The sequence below is a fragment of the Mesoplodon mirus genome (assembly GCF_964341445.2).
Source record: "Mesoplodon mirus genome assembly, chromosome: 18".
Taxonomy (NCBI): Eukaryota; Metazoa; Chordata; class Mammalia; order Artiodactyla; family Ziphiidae; genus Mesoplodon; species Mesoplodon mirus.
Window position 1 is genome coordinate 36827785 of NC_138994.1, and position 14832 is coordinate 36842616.

Sequence of the window (14832 nt, forward strand, 5' to 3'; positions counted from 1 at the left end):
TATGGGGGGCTGGGGAGCGGAGGCAGCAATTTGGGTCCTGGGCCCCAATTCTCAGCCTGCTGGACTAGAATCTGAGGATGGCCTGGGCTGGGGGCCGTGTGGCCTGGTGGGGTGAGCTGGCCCAGCCCCTGCCTGGGCGGTAGGGTGTCCATGGGCCTGCACTGGCGGGGAGGGGGGCAGTCTGGGCCCAGACTTCGGTGCTGTCTGGAGGTGGGGCAGGGCCTGGCTTCTTACAAGAAGGCGCCCAGGCTGGCCCAGTCATGCAGGTCAGAGGCCAGTGTGGCATCCCCGGCCTCAAAGAGGGGCTCGGGGGGCAGGGAGCTACGGGTGCTCTCGTCCCAGGGGTGCTCCAGGAAGGATGTGGCCAGGAAGGTCTCATCAAAGTCCAGGCTGTCGGTAGCCTGCTCCGCTGGAGGCCCCCAGGTAACAGGGCAGTCGATGTGGTGGCCATGGATGGTGAGGTCCACGTCCCCGTGTGAGGCAGGGCTCAGCGGCGGGATCAGCTCCGAGGTCTCCAGCATGCCCAGCTCCCCGTCCAGCGTGCCAGCGTCCAAGATGGCCTCCCAGTCAAAGTTGCCCTTGAGGGGTTCCAGCTCACCCTGCTCCTCCTGGGTCAGCAGCAGGGGGCTGGAGGGCCGCGGGACCTTGGCCTCCTGCTTGGGCAGTGGCTGTTGACGCTTACGCCCCAGCCTGCCCTCGCCAGCACCCCAGCCCGCCTCCCCAGTGGCCTCCTCGAACTCCCGCAGCAGCTGCTGGGCCTCGGTGCTCACGGTCAGTGACCCGGCCCATGGGGCGGCGATGGGCTCTGGCGCGGCCTGGCGGGCAAAGGCCGGGTGGATGTGGACCGGGGGCAGCCGCCGCTTCTTCAAGGCCCCACTCAGCAGCCGCTCGGCGTACTGGGGGTCGATGCGCCAGAAGCCCCCCTTGCCTGGCTAGTCCTTCTCCCGAGGCATCTTGATGAAGCCCTTGTTCAGGGACAGGTTGTGGCGGATGGAGTTCTGGACACAGGGAGATAGGAGAGAAGGAAGACAGCTGGGAGAGTGGGTGGGGTCAGTGATGGGGGGCTCCTAGAGCCACTGCCAGTCCGACCACCACCTTCTCTCAGATGGGGGCAGGGGAGACAGAGGCGCTGCTCCGAGCGGGAGGCTCTGGGACACCAGCCATGGGGCACCAGGAGCTGGGAGTGCTGTCGGGGGCTTTTGTTCCCTTTGGCCAGGATATCTGCCTGCTCGGTCATCCGAGCCCTGAGCCGCAGGGTGGCTCTCAGTGCCAGCCTGTCCTGCCCTCCCTCCCTTACCCCGCTTTTTGCGGCCTCTGGTCAAAGGCCTTGGCTCCCCCAGGTCCTGGACGGCCATCTCCCTCTGCTTGGGCCTGGCTGGCCTTCTCTGTTTGTGAAATGAGTGAGTGGGTGTCAGGGTGTGTGTGTGTGGGGGGGATGAAGTGTGGGAGGATCTGATGACTTTCCTTGTTTCTAGTGCCGGCTGCTGGCCTGGGCCCTCACCCACCATGTCCCCCTCCTCCCACCCCAGGCTCTGAGGCCTCAGTTGATTATTACCCAGCCAAGAGCATAGCGCTCATTCCTGGGGCCTCTCAGGCTTGGGGTAGGGTGGGGTGGTGGTGGAGGGTCTCTGCTTTCTCACCAAGGTTACAAATGGTACCTGCCCCAGGGTCAGGGCCCAAGCAATCGTGGAATAGCTGTGATTACAGGAACTCTGATCCTGTGACCTGTGCCACAGGGAAGGATCTGTGCATCCTCAGGGTCCCTGTCCCCACGTAGCCCCTGATCCTGATGGTCGAAGAGGCTCAGGGCAGTGTGGGCCCAGCCTGAATCACCATCCTGCCTTGTTCACGCCTGGGTGCACAGTCCAAACCACGCTGGGGCACAGGGGTCTGGGGCCTGGTGGGTGGGGCCGGCAGGTGAGTAGTGCCCCCTGGCAAGACTGGGAGGTTTACATGGTGGTCTGAGCCCCTTGGCTGCTCTGTGCCAGGTTCCGGACACTTGGAACATGAAGCCAGTGTGGGAGGAAAGAGCCCCTGTGGAAAGCACGTGGCTGAGGTAATTGTCCCCCCAGGGAGGTTGATGAGAAGAGGGGGAGGAGTGTAGGCAGGAAACTAGGGAGGGCTTGGGGTGGGGGCTGGCACAGCAGCTTTCGGAAGGCCCCGTAGCCCTTGCACTGGGACACAGATGGCCTTCACACCCCGCAGCACGCCCCTCTCCCCTCCCAGAGCCCCTCCAGCCAACTGAAAGCAGGCGGGATGCAGAGCCTGGCAGGAACGATGCTCTGCCTCCAGTCAGGCCCTGACAAACTGACCTTGAGGAGGGTAGTGTCGAGGAATTCCAGGACTTGGGACAAAAATGTGTCCCTCAGTCCATCAACCTACCCTGGGGGGCTGTGTCCACGCATAGTTCAGCCCTGGTCTTTGGGCTGAGCCTGCCGGACGAGTGACAAGTTCTTTCCCCTTGAACCTCTATGTCGGCACCCCTGCAGCCCTCTGAACATCCTCCCTCCTCCGTCTCTGAAGTCAAAGGGGCAGCAGTCCAAGCACTGGGCTCCCTTGAGGTCCTTCCTGGACGGCCTTCCTCTCTCGGGGCCCTGGCCGTACCGCGCCTACTTGGCCTGCGGATCTGGGTTGTGAGTCCAGTCTGCGCGGGCATGGGGAGGGAGGGAGGGAGTGCCTCCCTATCTGCCAGGTGGGATCAGCGTGGCGGAAGTAACAGAAGTTGTCCGTGATCCACTTGTAGATGGCCGACAGGGTGATCTTGGTGGCCTTGCTGGCCTGCATGGCCATGCAGATGAGCGTGGCATACGAGTAGGGCGGCTTCACGTGCGGGTTGGTGGCGTAGTCCACGTCGTCGGGAGGCGAGGCCTGCAGCCCCGAGGGGGCGCTCCGCGGCGTGCAGGAGGACGTGGGCTTGCCGGGTGTGTGCGGTTGCCCCAGGCAGGCGGGGTCCGCCGCCAGGGGAGACCCCGGCTCGGCCGAGCCTGCCAGCTCGTGGGAGCCGTGGGGGTCGGTGTCCCCCGAAGGCAGGGCGGGGAGCTCGGCGTTGAGAATGGAGAATTCCTGCAGCCACTGCAGGCTGGTCAGGCTGTCATTCAGGGCGTTGGACTCCTCCAGGCCGCCTTCCGGTCCGGCCTCCTCCGCTGCCCCTGCTCCCGAGACGCGTAGCCAGCTCTCCGCCATATCTGCGGGGACTCTCCGAGGGGGCTGTCAACATCCACGAGCCGAGCCGAGGGTGGCCGCCGAGCTCTCCGGCCCGCTGACTCCCGCGGCTTCAGTTACGCAGCCTCCCGGAAGCGGGCTTCCATCCCGCGATCCGGGGGTAGCCTCCTCCAAACGGAATGTGGTGCCTGCGGGGACCAGAGCGGGAACTGAGCCCTCTTTCCCCACCCCCGAGGGGAGAGTGTGGGCGAGGGGGGAGGCTCTTACTAAAATCCTTCCTGCAGCCGGGGAGGATCTTTTACTGCCGAGGTCTGGGAAACAGAAGGTGTGCCCGGGGCTCCGACCCACACGGGGTTCGCCTCGCTCTTTTCCTCTTGGATCTTTTAGAGGAGACTTAATTAGCCCAACGAGGGAATAGTGTAGGGGCATGCGAGGCCACCCCTTTCTCCCTCAAAGCGGGGAATTAACCCCCCTCTCTCCGTCCACAACCAATGGAAATGGGGCGAGAGAGTCCAGGAGGGCAGTACGACGGGTCGGGGGGCGGGGGAGGTCGTCTGATCTTTGAAAAGGGATATTAGGATGGGGCTCAAGGGGAAGGAAGGAAACAATACAGAGAGTTATAAGGGGGTGGGAAGTGAGTGTCCCCCAAACGCCTCTGATGTCAGTCCCCGGGCCCTCCACTTCCGTCGGGGACGGATGGGAGAGCGGGCTGGTACTGACGCCCTCCCTTCCCACGGCCGGCAGCCCTCCCCGTCCCTTACCTGGCTCAGAGCGCAGCCCGGGCCAAAGGAAGCTTCTCAAAGAAATTCCTCCCACCGCCCACCCTCACCGCGGCTCTCTGCTCCCAGCTCCAGGGCCCAGCCAGCAATCCTCGTCGCCACTCACGCCCGCCGGCGCCTCTCTGAAAGCCAGCGGCTGGGGACCGGCACTCAGTAGCCGCTCGCAAGGCGTCTCCTGCTGCCGTGGCGACGCCCCGCCCATATAAACAGCTTCCGCTTCTGCCATTGGCCAGGGCATCTCCAAAGAGACCGCGGGCTCTTAACGGCTCTCTCACGCGGTAACTCTCTTCCAGCTCCCTCCTGCCGCCCTCTCCCGCGCGCGACCCAGCCCCCTACCCGCCACCGCGTCCCGGCTCCGCGCATTCCCGCCCGAGGGCCCCGCGCAGGGCTCGGAGAGGCGCGCGGCTCGGCGCTCCCGCAGAGGCCCCGGGGCCCTCGGCGAGCAGTTCGCCGCGGGAACCGTCCTCCGCCCCACCCCCTTCCCATCTGGGCTGCTCAGAGGTGGCGACGGCTCCTGGGACGCAGCCCGTGGCGCGGGGGCCAGGGCTGGGTGCATGCTTGGGGCTTTCCTTTCCTCTCCTCTGGGCTGCGAGTGGCACTTCCTCACGTTTCTGCGGCCTGTCCCGGTCTCCCGACCGAGTGTCGTCTTGGTGCCCGCAAGCAGGTCTGACTCTCCGATGCCACCTGCCGCTCAGGTCCGCAGAAACCGCAGCCCCGGTCGCAGGCACCCCAAGGCGGCTAGGGTAATCCAGTGTTTCCCGGTAAGCGCCCCCTCCCCGCCCCGTCCTCAGCAAGATTCCCAGAAGCTGACATTCCAGAGGCTTCTTCGGAAGTGCTCTCCCTCCTTTCCAGGTAGCCGAGGAAACAGAGCCGTTGGGTGAAAGCCAGGAAAGCCGTGGACTTGCCAAATTCTTTGACTGGGGTCATTTGCCCCATTCATTTCACCAGCCTTTAAGTGACGGACTAACGGTGGACTGTGGTCCTTCCTCCTCCCCTCCCCCAGCCTCCCTCCAGTCACCAGCTTTCCTGCTCTTCAGTTATTGAGGAGCTGCAGTTGGAAGTTCTCTGGTTGAAGGGGGTGGGTGGAGGTGAGGGCTCCTTATCAGGCCTCTGGGCAGGAGCTGTGCCCGGGGGATGGTACACCAGCTCCCACCCAGAAACATGTCTTTTCCTCTACCCCTTGCCCTCTCTCACTCCTCCATGTCCAGCTTGTCTTGAGTCAAAGTTTTTTTTTTCTTCCCAAGTATTTATTGTTTTATTTTAATTTTTATTTTATTTTTTTTATTAGTTTCTGCTTTATAACAAAGTGAATCAGTCATACATATACATCTGTTCCCACATCCCTTCCCTCAGGCATCTCCCTCCCTCCCACCCTCCCCATCCCACCCCTCCAGGCGGTCACAAAGCACCGAGCTGATCTCCCTGTGCTCTGCGGCTGCTTCCCACTATCTATCTACCTTACGTTTGGTAGTGTATATATGTCCATGCCTCTCTTTCGCTTTGTCACAACTTACCCTTCCCCCTCCCCATATCCTCAAGTCCATTCTCAAGTAGTTCTGTGTCTTTATTCCTGTTTTACCCCTAGGTTATTCATGACATTTTTTAAAATTCCATATATATGTGTTAGCATACGGTATTTGTCTTTCTCTTTCTGACTTACTTCACGGTGTATGACAGACTCTAGGTCTATCCACCTCATTACAAATAGCTCAGTTTCGTTTCTTTTTATGGCTGAGTAATATTCCATTGTATATATGTGCCACATCTTCTTTATCCATTCATCCGATGATGGACACTTAGGTTGCTTCCATCTCCGGGCTATTGTGAATAGAGCTGCAATGAACATTTTGGTACATGCCTCTTTTTGAATTATGGTTTTCTCAGGGTATATGCCTAGTAGTGGGATTGCTGGGTCATATGGTAGTTCGATTTTTAGTCTTTTAAGGAACCTCCATACTGTTCTCCATAGTGGCTGTACCAATTCACATTCCCACCAGCAGTGCAAGAGTGTTCCCTTTTCTCCACACCCTCTCCAGCATTTATTGTTTCTAGATTTCTTGATGATGGCCATTCTGACTGGTGTGAGATGATATCTCATTGTAGTTTTGATTTGCATTTCTCTAATGATTAATGATGCTGAGCATTCTTTCATGTGTTTGTTGGCAGTCTGTATATCTTCTTTGGAGAAATGCCTATTTAAGTCTTCTGCCCATTTTTGGATTGGGTTGTTTGTTTTTTTGCTATTGAGCTGCATGAGCTGTTTTTAAATTTTGGAGATTAATCCTTTGTCAGTTGCTTCATTTGCAAATATTTTCTCCCATTCTGAGGGTTGTCTTTTGGTCTTGTTTATGGTTTCCTTTGCTGTGCAAAAGCTTTGAAGTTTCATTAGGTCCCATTTGTTTATCTTTGTTTTTATTTCCATTTCTCTAGGAGGTGGGTCCAAAAGGATCTTGCTGTGATTTATGTCATAGAGTGTTCTGCCTATGTTTTCCTCTAAGAGTTTGATAGCTTCTGGCCTTACATTTAGGTCTTTAATCCATTTTGAGCTTATTTTTGTGTATGGTGTCAGGGAATGATCTAATCTCATACTTTTACATGTCCCTGTCCAGTTTTCCCAGCACCACTTATTGAAGAGGCTGTCCTTTCTCCACTGTACATTCCTGCCTCCTTGATCAAAGATAAGTTGACCATATGGGTGTGGGTTTATCTCTGGGCTTTCTATCCTGTTCCATTGATCTATCTTTCTGTTTTTGTGCCAGTAAAACACTGTCTTGCTTACTATAGCTTTGTAGTGTAGTCTGAAGTCAGGGAGCCTGATTCCTCCAGCTCCGTTTTTCGTTCTCAAGATTGCTTTGGCTATTCGGAGTCTTTTGTTTTTCCAAACAAAGTTTGAAATGTTTTGTTCTAGTTCTGTGAAAAATGCCAGTGGTACTTTGTTAGGGATTGCATTGAACCTGTAGATTGCTTTGGGTAGTAGAGTCATTTTCACAATATCGATTCTTCCAATCCAGGAGCATGGTATATCTCTCCATCTATTTGTATCATCTTTAATTTCTTTCATCAGTGTCTTATAATTTTCTGCATACAGGTCTTTTGTCTCCTTAGGTAGGTTTATTCCTAGGTATTTTATTCCTTTTGTTGCAATGGTAAATGGGGGTGTTTTCTTGATTTCACTTTCAGATTCTTCATCATTAGTGTACAGGAATGCCAGAGATTTCTGTGCATTAATTTTGTATCCTGCTACTTTTCCAAATTCATTGATTAGCTCTAGTAGTTTTCTGGTAGCATCTTTAGGATTCTCTATGTATAGTATCATGTCATCTGCAAACAGTGACAGCTTTACTTCTTCTTTTCCAATTTGGATTCCTTTTATTTCCTTTTCTTCTCTGATTGCTGTTTCTAAAACTTCCAAAACTAAGGTGAATAAGAGTGGTGAGAGTGGGCCACCTTGTCTTGTTCCTGATCTTAGTGGAAATGTTTTCAGTTTTTCACCATTGAGGACAATGTTGGCTGTGGGTTTGTCATTTATGGCCTTTATTATTTTGAGGAAAGTTCCCTCTATGCCTACTTTCTGCAGGGTTTTTATCATAAATGGGTGTTGAATTTTGTCGAAAGCTTTCTCTGCATCTATTGAGATGATCATATGGTTTTTCTCCTTCAATTTGTTAACATGGTGTATCACATTGATTGATTTGCGTATATTGAAGAATCCTTGCATTCCTGGCATAAACCCCACTTGAGCATGGTGTATGATCCTTTTAATGTGCTGTTGGATTCTGTTTGCTAGTATTTTGTTGAGGATTTTTGCATCTATGTTCATCAGTGATATTGGCCTGTAGTTTTCTTTCTTTGTGACATCCTTGCCTGGTTTTGGTATCAAGGTGATGGTGGCCTCGTAGAATGAGTTTGGGAGTGCTCCTCCCTCTGCTATATTTTGGAAGAGTTTGAGAAGGATATGTGTTAGCTCTTCTCTAAATGTCTGATAGAATTCGCCTGTGAAGCCATCTGGTCCTGGGCTTCTGTTTGTTGGAAGATTTTTAATCACAGTTTCCATTTCAGTGCTTGTGATTGGTCTATTCATATTTTCTATTTCTTCCTGATTCAGTCTTGGCAGGTTGTGCATTTCTAAGAATTTGTCCATTTCTTCCAGGTTGTCCATTTTCTTGGCATAGAGTTTCTTGTAGTAATCTCTCATGATCTTCTATATTTCTGCAGTGTGAGTTGTTATTGAGTCAAAGTATTAAAAGCGTGCTGGAGAAAGTCGGACAGCAACTTTCACAAATAAGCCAACTGCGCAATTAATAGCTCTCCCTCCCTTGTGAACAGTTTTATTCATTTTTAAGAATCATGCAGCAGTCCATAAATATTGCATCCTTGACGTCCCCACTGTAGTGTGCCCATGAGTGTACTCCAGGGAGTGAGGGGTACACAGATGGCACAACAGTACACACATACTTACACACACTAGGTGTGCAGATCCTAAAGCACAGTGAGCAAGCAGCATGCCAAGGTCAGGTGAACAGGACACAAACTCTCCCCAGGTGAGATGGCTTAACGTGTGTGGATCCGTGCCCAGGAGACGCCCCAGCGTGGGCATGCCCTCTGGTGGGATGGGACTGGGGAGGAGAAGGAAAAAGGGCTCTGTGAGAAGGCTGGGATCACCACACCACCCGGAAGTGAGCTCATAGGTGAGCTCCGACCTGAGTGTGGCAGGAAGGAGCCCCAGGCCTCCGGTTAGTCTGTGTCCTTGTGTGAGAAACCAGGCCCCGTCATATTCTCTGTGGGTCAACTGCTAACAACATGACCATCTCCAGATGATGACTGGGGCGGCTGTCCTGTTCCCCGACCAGGCTCTGTGCCCTGTTCCCTGATCCCAGCCCTTTTGGATGGGATATTTCTGCTCGCCAAAGAGCTAAATGAGGGCAAAGAGGTGAGGGGATGGGGGAGAGAGCAGGAACTGTCTGAGAAACAGGAGTGAAGGGCCACTTCTCACCCGGGTATGTCTTGGTTATGGAACCAAGGCCTTGAGGAATCTCTCTGAGCCTCTTCCTGGGAGAAGACAGACCCTCCAGAAAGGGTGAAGGCAATGGCTTCCTCTTACGGTTCCTGGCCACTGTGGCAACTGTTTACCTGCATCTCCTTCATCTCAGGTAACACCACACTCTGAATACTACCTGCCGGGAGACGAGGTGGATCTGTATGCCACCACCCCAGGCTAAGGGAGCGCCCCCTTCCCTAGTGCTTATGGGACTCAGACTTCAAGGAGATCAGGAAGTGTGGTTATTGCTCGAATCTTCAATATGAAAGGGGCTGTAAGAATGTTTCGGGGAAAGGAAGGACATTAAATGGGGCCTGAAACAGCAGAGCCCACTGCAGGATTTCAGAGCGGGTGGACACGGGAACTCAAGGCAGAAGCTGAGATTCAGGCTTGGCTCATGTAGTGTCTGTCAAGACCACAGGCCTCCCCCTGCCCACCCCCAGGGCAGGCTGTGAACCACAACTACCAGGCAGTGAGGGTCACCAGGCACCTGGTGGCGCAAAGCAGCCACACAGGAGGTGCAAAACATTCCCCAGCACTGGGCTCTCCTTGAGGCCTTGGGAAGGACCCTGAAAAGCTCTTCTAGGGCAACAATTCCAACTACTAATTCAGGCCATCATGGTGGGCATAGCCTAGGGCTCTGTCATATCTCAGCCTCACAAACTGTTGGATCCCACTTTGCTTCTCAATCTCATGCTCCACTAAATAACCACCTCTTCCAAAAGCCAGCAGACAATGCATCTATCAGAGAGCTATGAGGAATCCATTGATAACACTAGTGTTGAGGGACGAACAGCCAACAGCTTACGGTCTTGCTGTTTCAGGCTGTTATTTATATGCCCTACAGCAGAGTGAGGTGGGGTGCACATGTGATTTGAACAATATCTCTAAATCTCTGATGAGCCTATGGAAGGCAGTACCTCCGGCTCCCCCCATCAGGCTCAGCTGATCTGGAGGACAGGGGAGGAAAACCGGTGGGGTGGGGAGCCTCCCAGACCACCACTGACCCCAGCTCAGCCCTTCCCCCAACCTCCTTTGGGGTTCCTGGGCACCAAATGAGAACCACCGGTCCACCCCTCTCTCAGCTTCTTTCTTCAACTCTTTCAGAAAAGCGGGGTGGAGACGGGGGCAGCAGGGGTAAGAATGCCACCTGACAGGGCGGTAGTGATGAAACGTGATAATATACGACAGTCCCTAACAAGTGCCTGGTACATCGAGGGGGTCAAAAATGCCTTTGCAGTGTCACCTTAGGATGGAGCCCCAGGCCTTCCTGAGTGCACCTGATCATAAAGAACTCCCCGGTAGGTCATCATGTAACTGAGGGGTTCTCAGATTCAAGGCCTCCTTCCTAAGCAGACACACGAGGCATAGCCTCTGCTACCAGAAGCAAGAACTGTTTTCCCAACCAACCTTCTGGTGGTTGCCACTGCTTCTTGTCCTTGAGAGAGGAGCTCCTAATGCATTTTGAGGGAAACCCCACTTACAGTGCAATATGGCTTTCCCTTCTCACAGGAGTCATCCCCCAACGCCACCCCAAACTGCAGGTTTCAGATTGGTTATGATGTCCCAGAGACTAGAAAATGCTAGATGGGTGTTTGTAATGAAGTCACCCAAACTCTTGAGTCTTCTTGGTCTAACTCCTAAGGAGAAAAAAAAAAAAAAAGATGCACAAGAAATAACCAGTCTGTAGACCACAGCTCCACCTGAAGATCACGATACAGTGGAAACATTCCAGAGACCCTCTGCAAAGGGTCTCATGAGCTGCAGTTCGAGTGGCTTTAGCCGACAAGGAGAAAAGAGGTTTCCAGTCCCTTCTGAGAGGGGAAGGATCACGGTTGCGGAAGAAGATGAGTCTGGGAGAAGGGTCAGGTGCCCTCAGCATCCAGCTTTCACGTGGGTCTAAAAAGTCTCCGTGTGTCTTGCTGAGGATGCCCAGGAGGTCAGTGGTGCCATGAGGCCAGGATGGGATGTGAGAACGGGAGGAGAGCCCTGGTACAGGGGCTAAGGCTCTCAGATGGCCAAAGGATCCCACACGCAGAGCCTGTTCTCGGGGTCCTCCAGGCTGCCAGAAGATGGGCGTCTGCGCTGCGTGTTCCGATGACTGACCACGTTGTCGTCAGCCTGCCAGGCACCTGAGAAGAGGAAAGGAAGGTTACCGGACCTTTGGTTTGGTGCAGATGGTGTCTCTGGCAGGACAGTCCGGGAGTTTGGCACGAAAGCTGGCAAGATGCGCATTAGCTGGAACTCCCACAGGGTGCAAACCACAGCACGTGAAACTTGGGAGCAGTGGCGTCCACTGGGCGAGGGACAGTCATGGCCACTGTGGCCCACTGATGGAGGGACATGCAGGATGGTCCTTGTTTTGTGAGCTTGCCGTAGGATCCACCTTTGTATCTTTATTTGGTCTTGAAGTTTGCCTAAGTGTTACAGCGGACCAGGAAAAGAAACTGAGTCTGGCTGAGACTTTCACGAGAGCAGGAGGAGGTGAAGGGGAGGGAGAAGAATGTGTTAATTTGGGCTCAGAGTTAGTGTTTGCTGTGGGGACCAGGGTGGGGCAGGAAGGGACTGGCTGCCCAGCAGGGTGCCAGGGACCAAATGGCATGGCAGAGAACAGAGTGACAGCTGTTCCTCTCCTTCTGCACCCGAACAGCCCACCGAGAGTTGCTATCAGCTGGTGCCACCAACCCCAGGAGACATTAGCTCCAGAGCTTTGGGGTCCCCCGGGTACCATCCACGAAACTCATCATCTTCCCCCCTTGTCCTGCAGTTCCTGCACGAGAAGCACCCGCTGCCCATGCTGGAAACCCACTCTTGGTGCTTCTCTCTCCTTCATGCTCTGTATCCAATCCATCCTGACCTCCTGCTTGTTCAAGCTCTAGTAAGGTCTAAATCTGTAGTCAGAAAACCGGGATACAGCCCCAGCTTGTAACGTACTGACTGTGTGACCTTGGGCAGGTCACTGTACTTGGAGCCCTGGTTTTCCCATCCATCAGATGGGAGACAAGTACTTACACCCCAGGGATGCCGTGAGACTAAGCGAGGTGACATGGAAGAGTGGTGAGCAGGGCGCCTGACTCACAGAATGTGCGCGAAAACCATCCGCCCCCCAGGCCTTGTTCAGGCTACACTCATCTCCCCCAAGTCGTCCTCCCAGCCCACAGAATGACTCCATCTGATTCAGTCCCCCCAGTGCAGCGAGATGCCCCTTCTGAAGGGAGAGGATGAAGCCCTAACCCCCTGAGTTGGGGGAAAGCCTTCCATTCTCTGGCCGAGGACTGCTGAGCTGCCTCTTCCAGCACCTGCCCCCAGAAGGCCCCCCCTGAAGCCAGATGGGGTCCAGCGTGCTCCGAAGTGCTCCCCCACTGGCCCGTACCACCACCCCGTTTCTCATGCTGTGTGGAAATTGCTGGATCCTCCAGCACACGGTGATCTCCTCCAGGGCAGAGCCGAGAGCCATGCCCTTCAGAGGGCTCAGTTCGTGGATGGAGCCGGCTGACCCTGGAGGGTGGGCGTGAGGCTCACTGCGTCACATTTGAGGGAGGCCACTCACAAATGTCTGGGGTCAGCTTCAGGTTAGGCCAGCCCAAGACACGAAACCCTTTAATGGCAGAAACACTAGGATTCAGCGGGTATAAATTGTGTATACCCATAAATGTCCTGGTGTGCTAATCCGCCCTAAGGCTCTAATAATAGTCTTGTGGAGGTGGACCCCAGGGGAAGGGGAGTGAGTGGGACAGGAAATGTTTAGGTATCTCTCACAGCCAGACGGAATGCGGGGATCTGTACTCCCTGGGGTTACCGGAGTCCGGCACATGGGTCCACAGTGCTTTACCGCTCTAAGGGTGACAGGATGAAGAGCAGGCAAGATTGCCCTTTTCAGTTAGGAACCCCCAGATGAAATAAGTTGTTCCTTCATTTTATATAATTTGGTAGATCTCATACATATTCCTCTGTGTTTAATGGGCAGGACTCCGGAACTGCGGCTGTTTGGTACGAAAGACCAAAAGCAAATGGTAAACAGGAGAGAAGACACACACACACACACACACACACACACACACACACACAAAGTGAAATCAAAACACTGCCGCAGCCTCGCCGCCACCACCACTGGCTGCCAGGCTGCCTGGCTCTGAATTCTTGAGTCCTTGCTACAAACACCACCGGTCCAGATTCTGAGCCAGGGCTGAAAACTGGCTCCTTCTGAAACAGCCTGAAGACTCAGACCTGAAGTCTCTGATCTCCCCAGCTTCTTGGTACAGTCGGTGGTGCTCTTTCCTCTAAAAAGGCTTCTGCCAGACCCTCGGCGAAACCCTGCTGCTCCGTGCATCCTGGATGCAGAAGGTAAGCCTGGAAGGCGCAGGAGGACTTCCTGAGCGAGTGCTACCATTCTGTCCAGCCCTCAGCCAGAAAAGGGAGCCTGGAGATTCAAAATCCTTCCCGGGAGGTAGAGAAAGGTGGTTCCCACTTAATTCCCTCCTCAGGCTCAGAAACGGGGGAGTGAAGAGACCTCTAGAGGCAGATTTGGGGAGCACATCTAGGGGGATTCCACACACCTCTTTCCTGCCTCTACCCAGCCACTAATTAAATTTAAGATCTGTAACAGTTCCACCATCTTGTAGAGTTTCTCTCCAAGAAAAGAGAAAGTTAATTCCGATTTTTCCTTAGTATCTGCGAAGCATAACCCTTCCTAGTGGCGTCTTAGTCTTGGGTTATTTCAGGTCTCCATAAGTACTTTTCTTTTTTTGGCTGCACAGTGGCTTGGAAGATCTTAGTTCTCCGACCAGGGATTGAACCAGGCCACTGAAGTGAAAGTGCTGAGTCCTAACCACTGGGCGGCCAGGGAATTCCCTCCATAAGTACTTTTAGATTTCATCGGTATGCCCACTCCTGTCCAATGCCATCATTTAAAAACATCTGTATCGGGCTTCCCTGATGGCGCAGTGGTTGAGAGTCTCCCTGCCGATGCAGAGGACAAGGGTTTGTGCCCTGGTCCGGGAAAATCCCAAATGCCACGGAGCGGCTGGGCCCGTGAGCCATGGCTGCTGAGCCTGCGCGTCCGGAGCCTGTGCTCCGCAACGCGAGAGGCCACAACAGTGGGAGGCACGCGTACCACAAAAAACAAAACAAAACAAAACAAAAACATTTGTATTTCCACTAATAAACTCAAATTATCTTTGCTTTTTCCCATCACACCACCCAGAGCCTTTTCACAGAATTGTCACTGGTCCCCTGGCCACTATCCTGACGCCTGTGTGATACTCCATCAGGTTCCTTGGGGCCCCGTCTACCGAGCATGGCCTCGCGATTATAGTCAGCTCATCACCTACAATGGTCAACTCAGATTTCCTCCCTTTGAGAACCTTGCAGAACAATCTCAGAACATACCATCGCCCCCCCACCTTGGTCTCGGGGCCAAAGAAGACCCAGAGGCTTCTTAGCGGAAGAGGTGCTGGAATGACACAGGTGCTTTCTCAACATCACTCCCACAAGGGTGATGAGAGCAGCGAGGATGGGGACCTGAGCCATCCTTGCCGCGAGCTGGGGCTCCTGGCAGAGCACCTGTGGGCCTGGGGAGGGTGGACCATGGGGTGCTCCCCGGGCTCCCTCCTTGTGGGCGCTCCGTGAGGCGAGTGGCATCCGTGTGGGGAGGGAAACAGTGTGGAGAGGGAGACCAAGTGCCTGAGAAGCTGTCCTGATGGCCAAGCCAGCCTGAGGCACCTCAGTCATAGGAAGGAACTTTGAACTCACAGCTGAGCGTGGTGAGGTCTGTTGATTCCATGGGACCTACCACAGTGGATGCTCCTGTCATTAACCTGACATTAACCTGACAGATTCTTCCAGAGAGTTCCC

The 14832-nt window shown here is 54.2% G+C and overlaps 1 pseudogene across 1 annotated transcript in view; it reads right to left on the reverse strand.

The window, feature by feature from the left end:
- Nucleotides 1-230: 230 nt before the first annotated feature.
- Nucleotides 231-14832, reverse strand: part of LOC309793399 (forkhead box protein J1-like) — a 185166-nt pseudogene continuing 170564 nt past the window's right edge. The window contains exons 2-3 of the transcript in view: nucleotides 2686-3149; nucleotides 231-998 (exon numbers count right to left, since the gene is read on the reverse strand). The product of the transcript in view is annotated as a forkhead box protein J1-like (transcript). The remainder of the gene's footprint in view (nucleotides 999-2685; nucleotides 3150-14832) is intronic.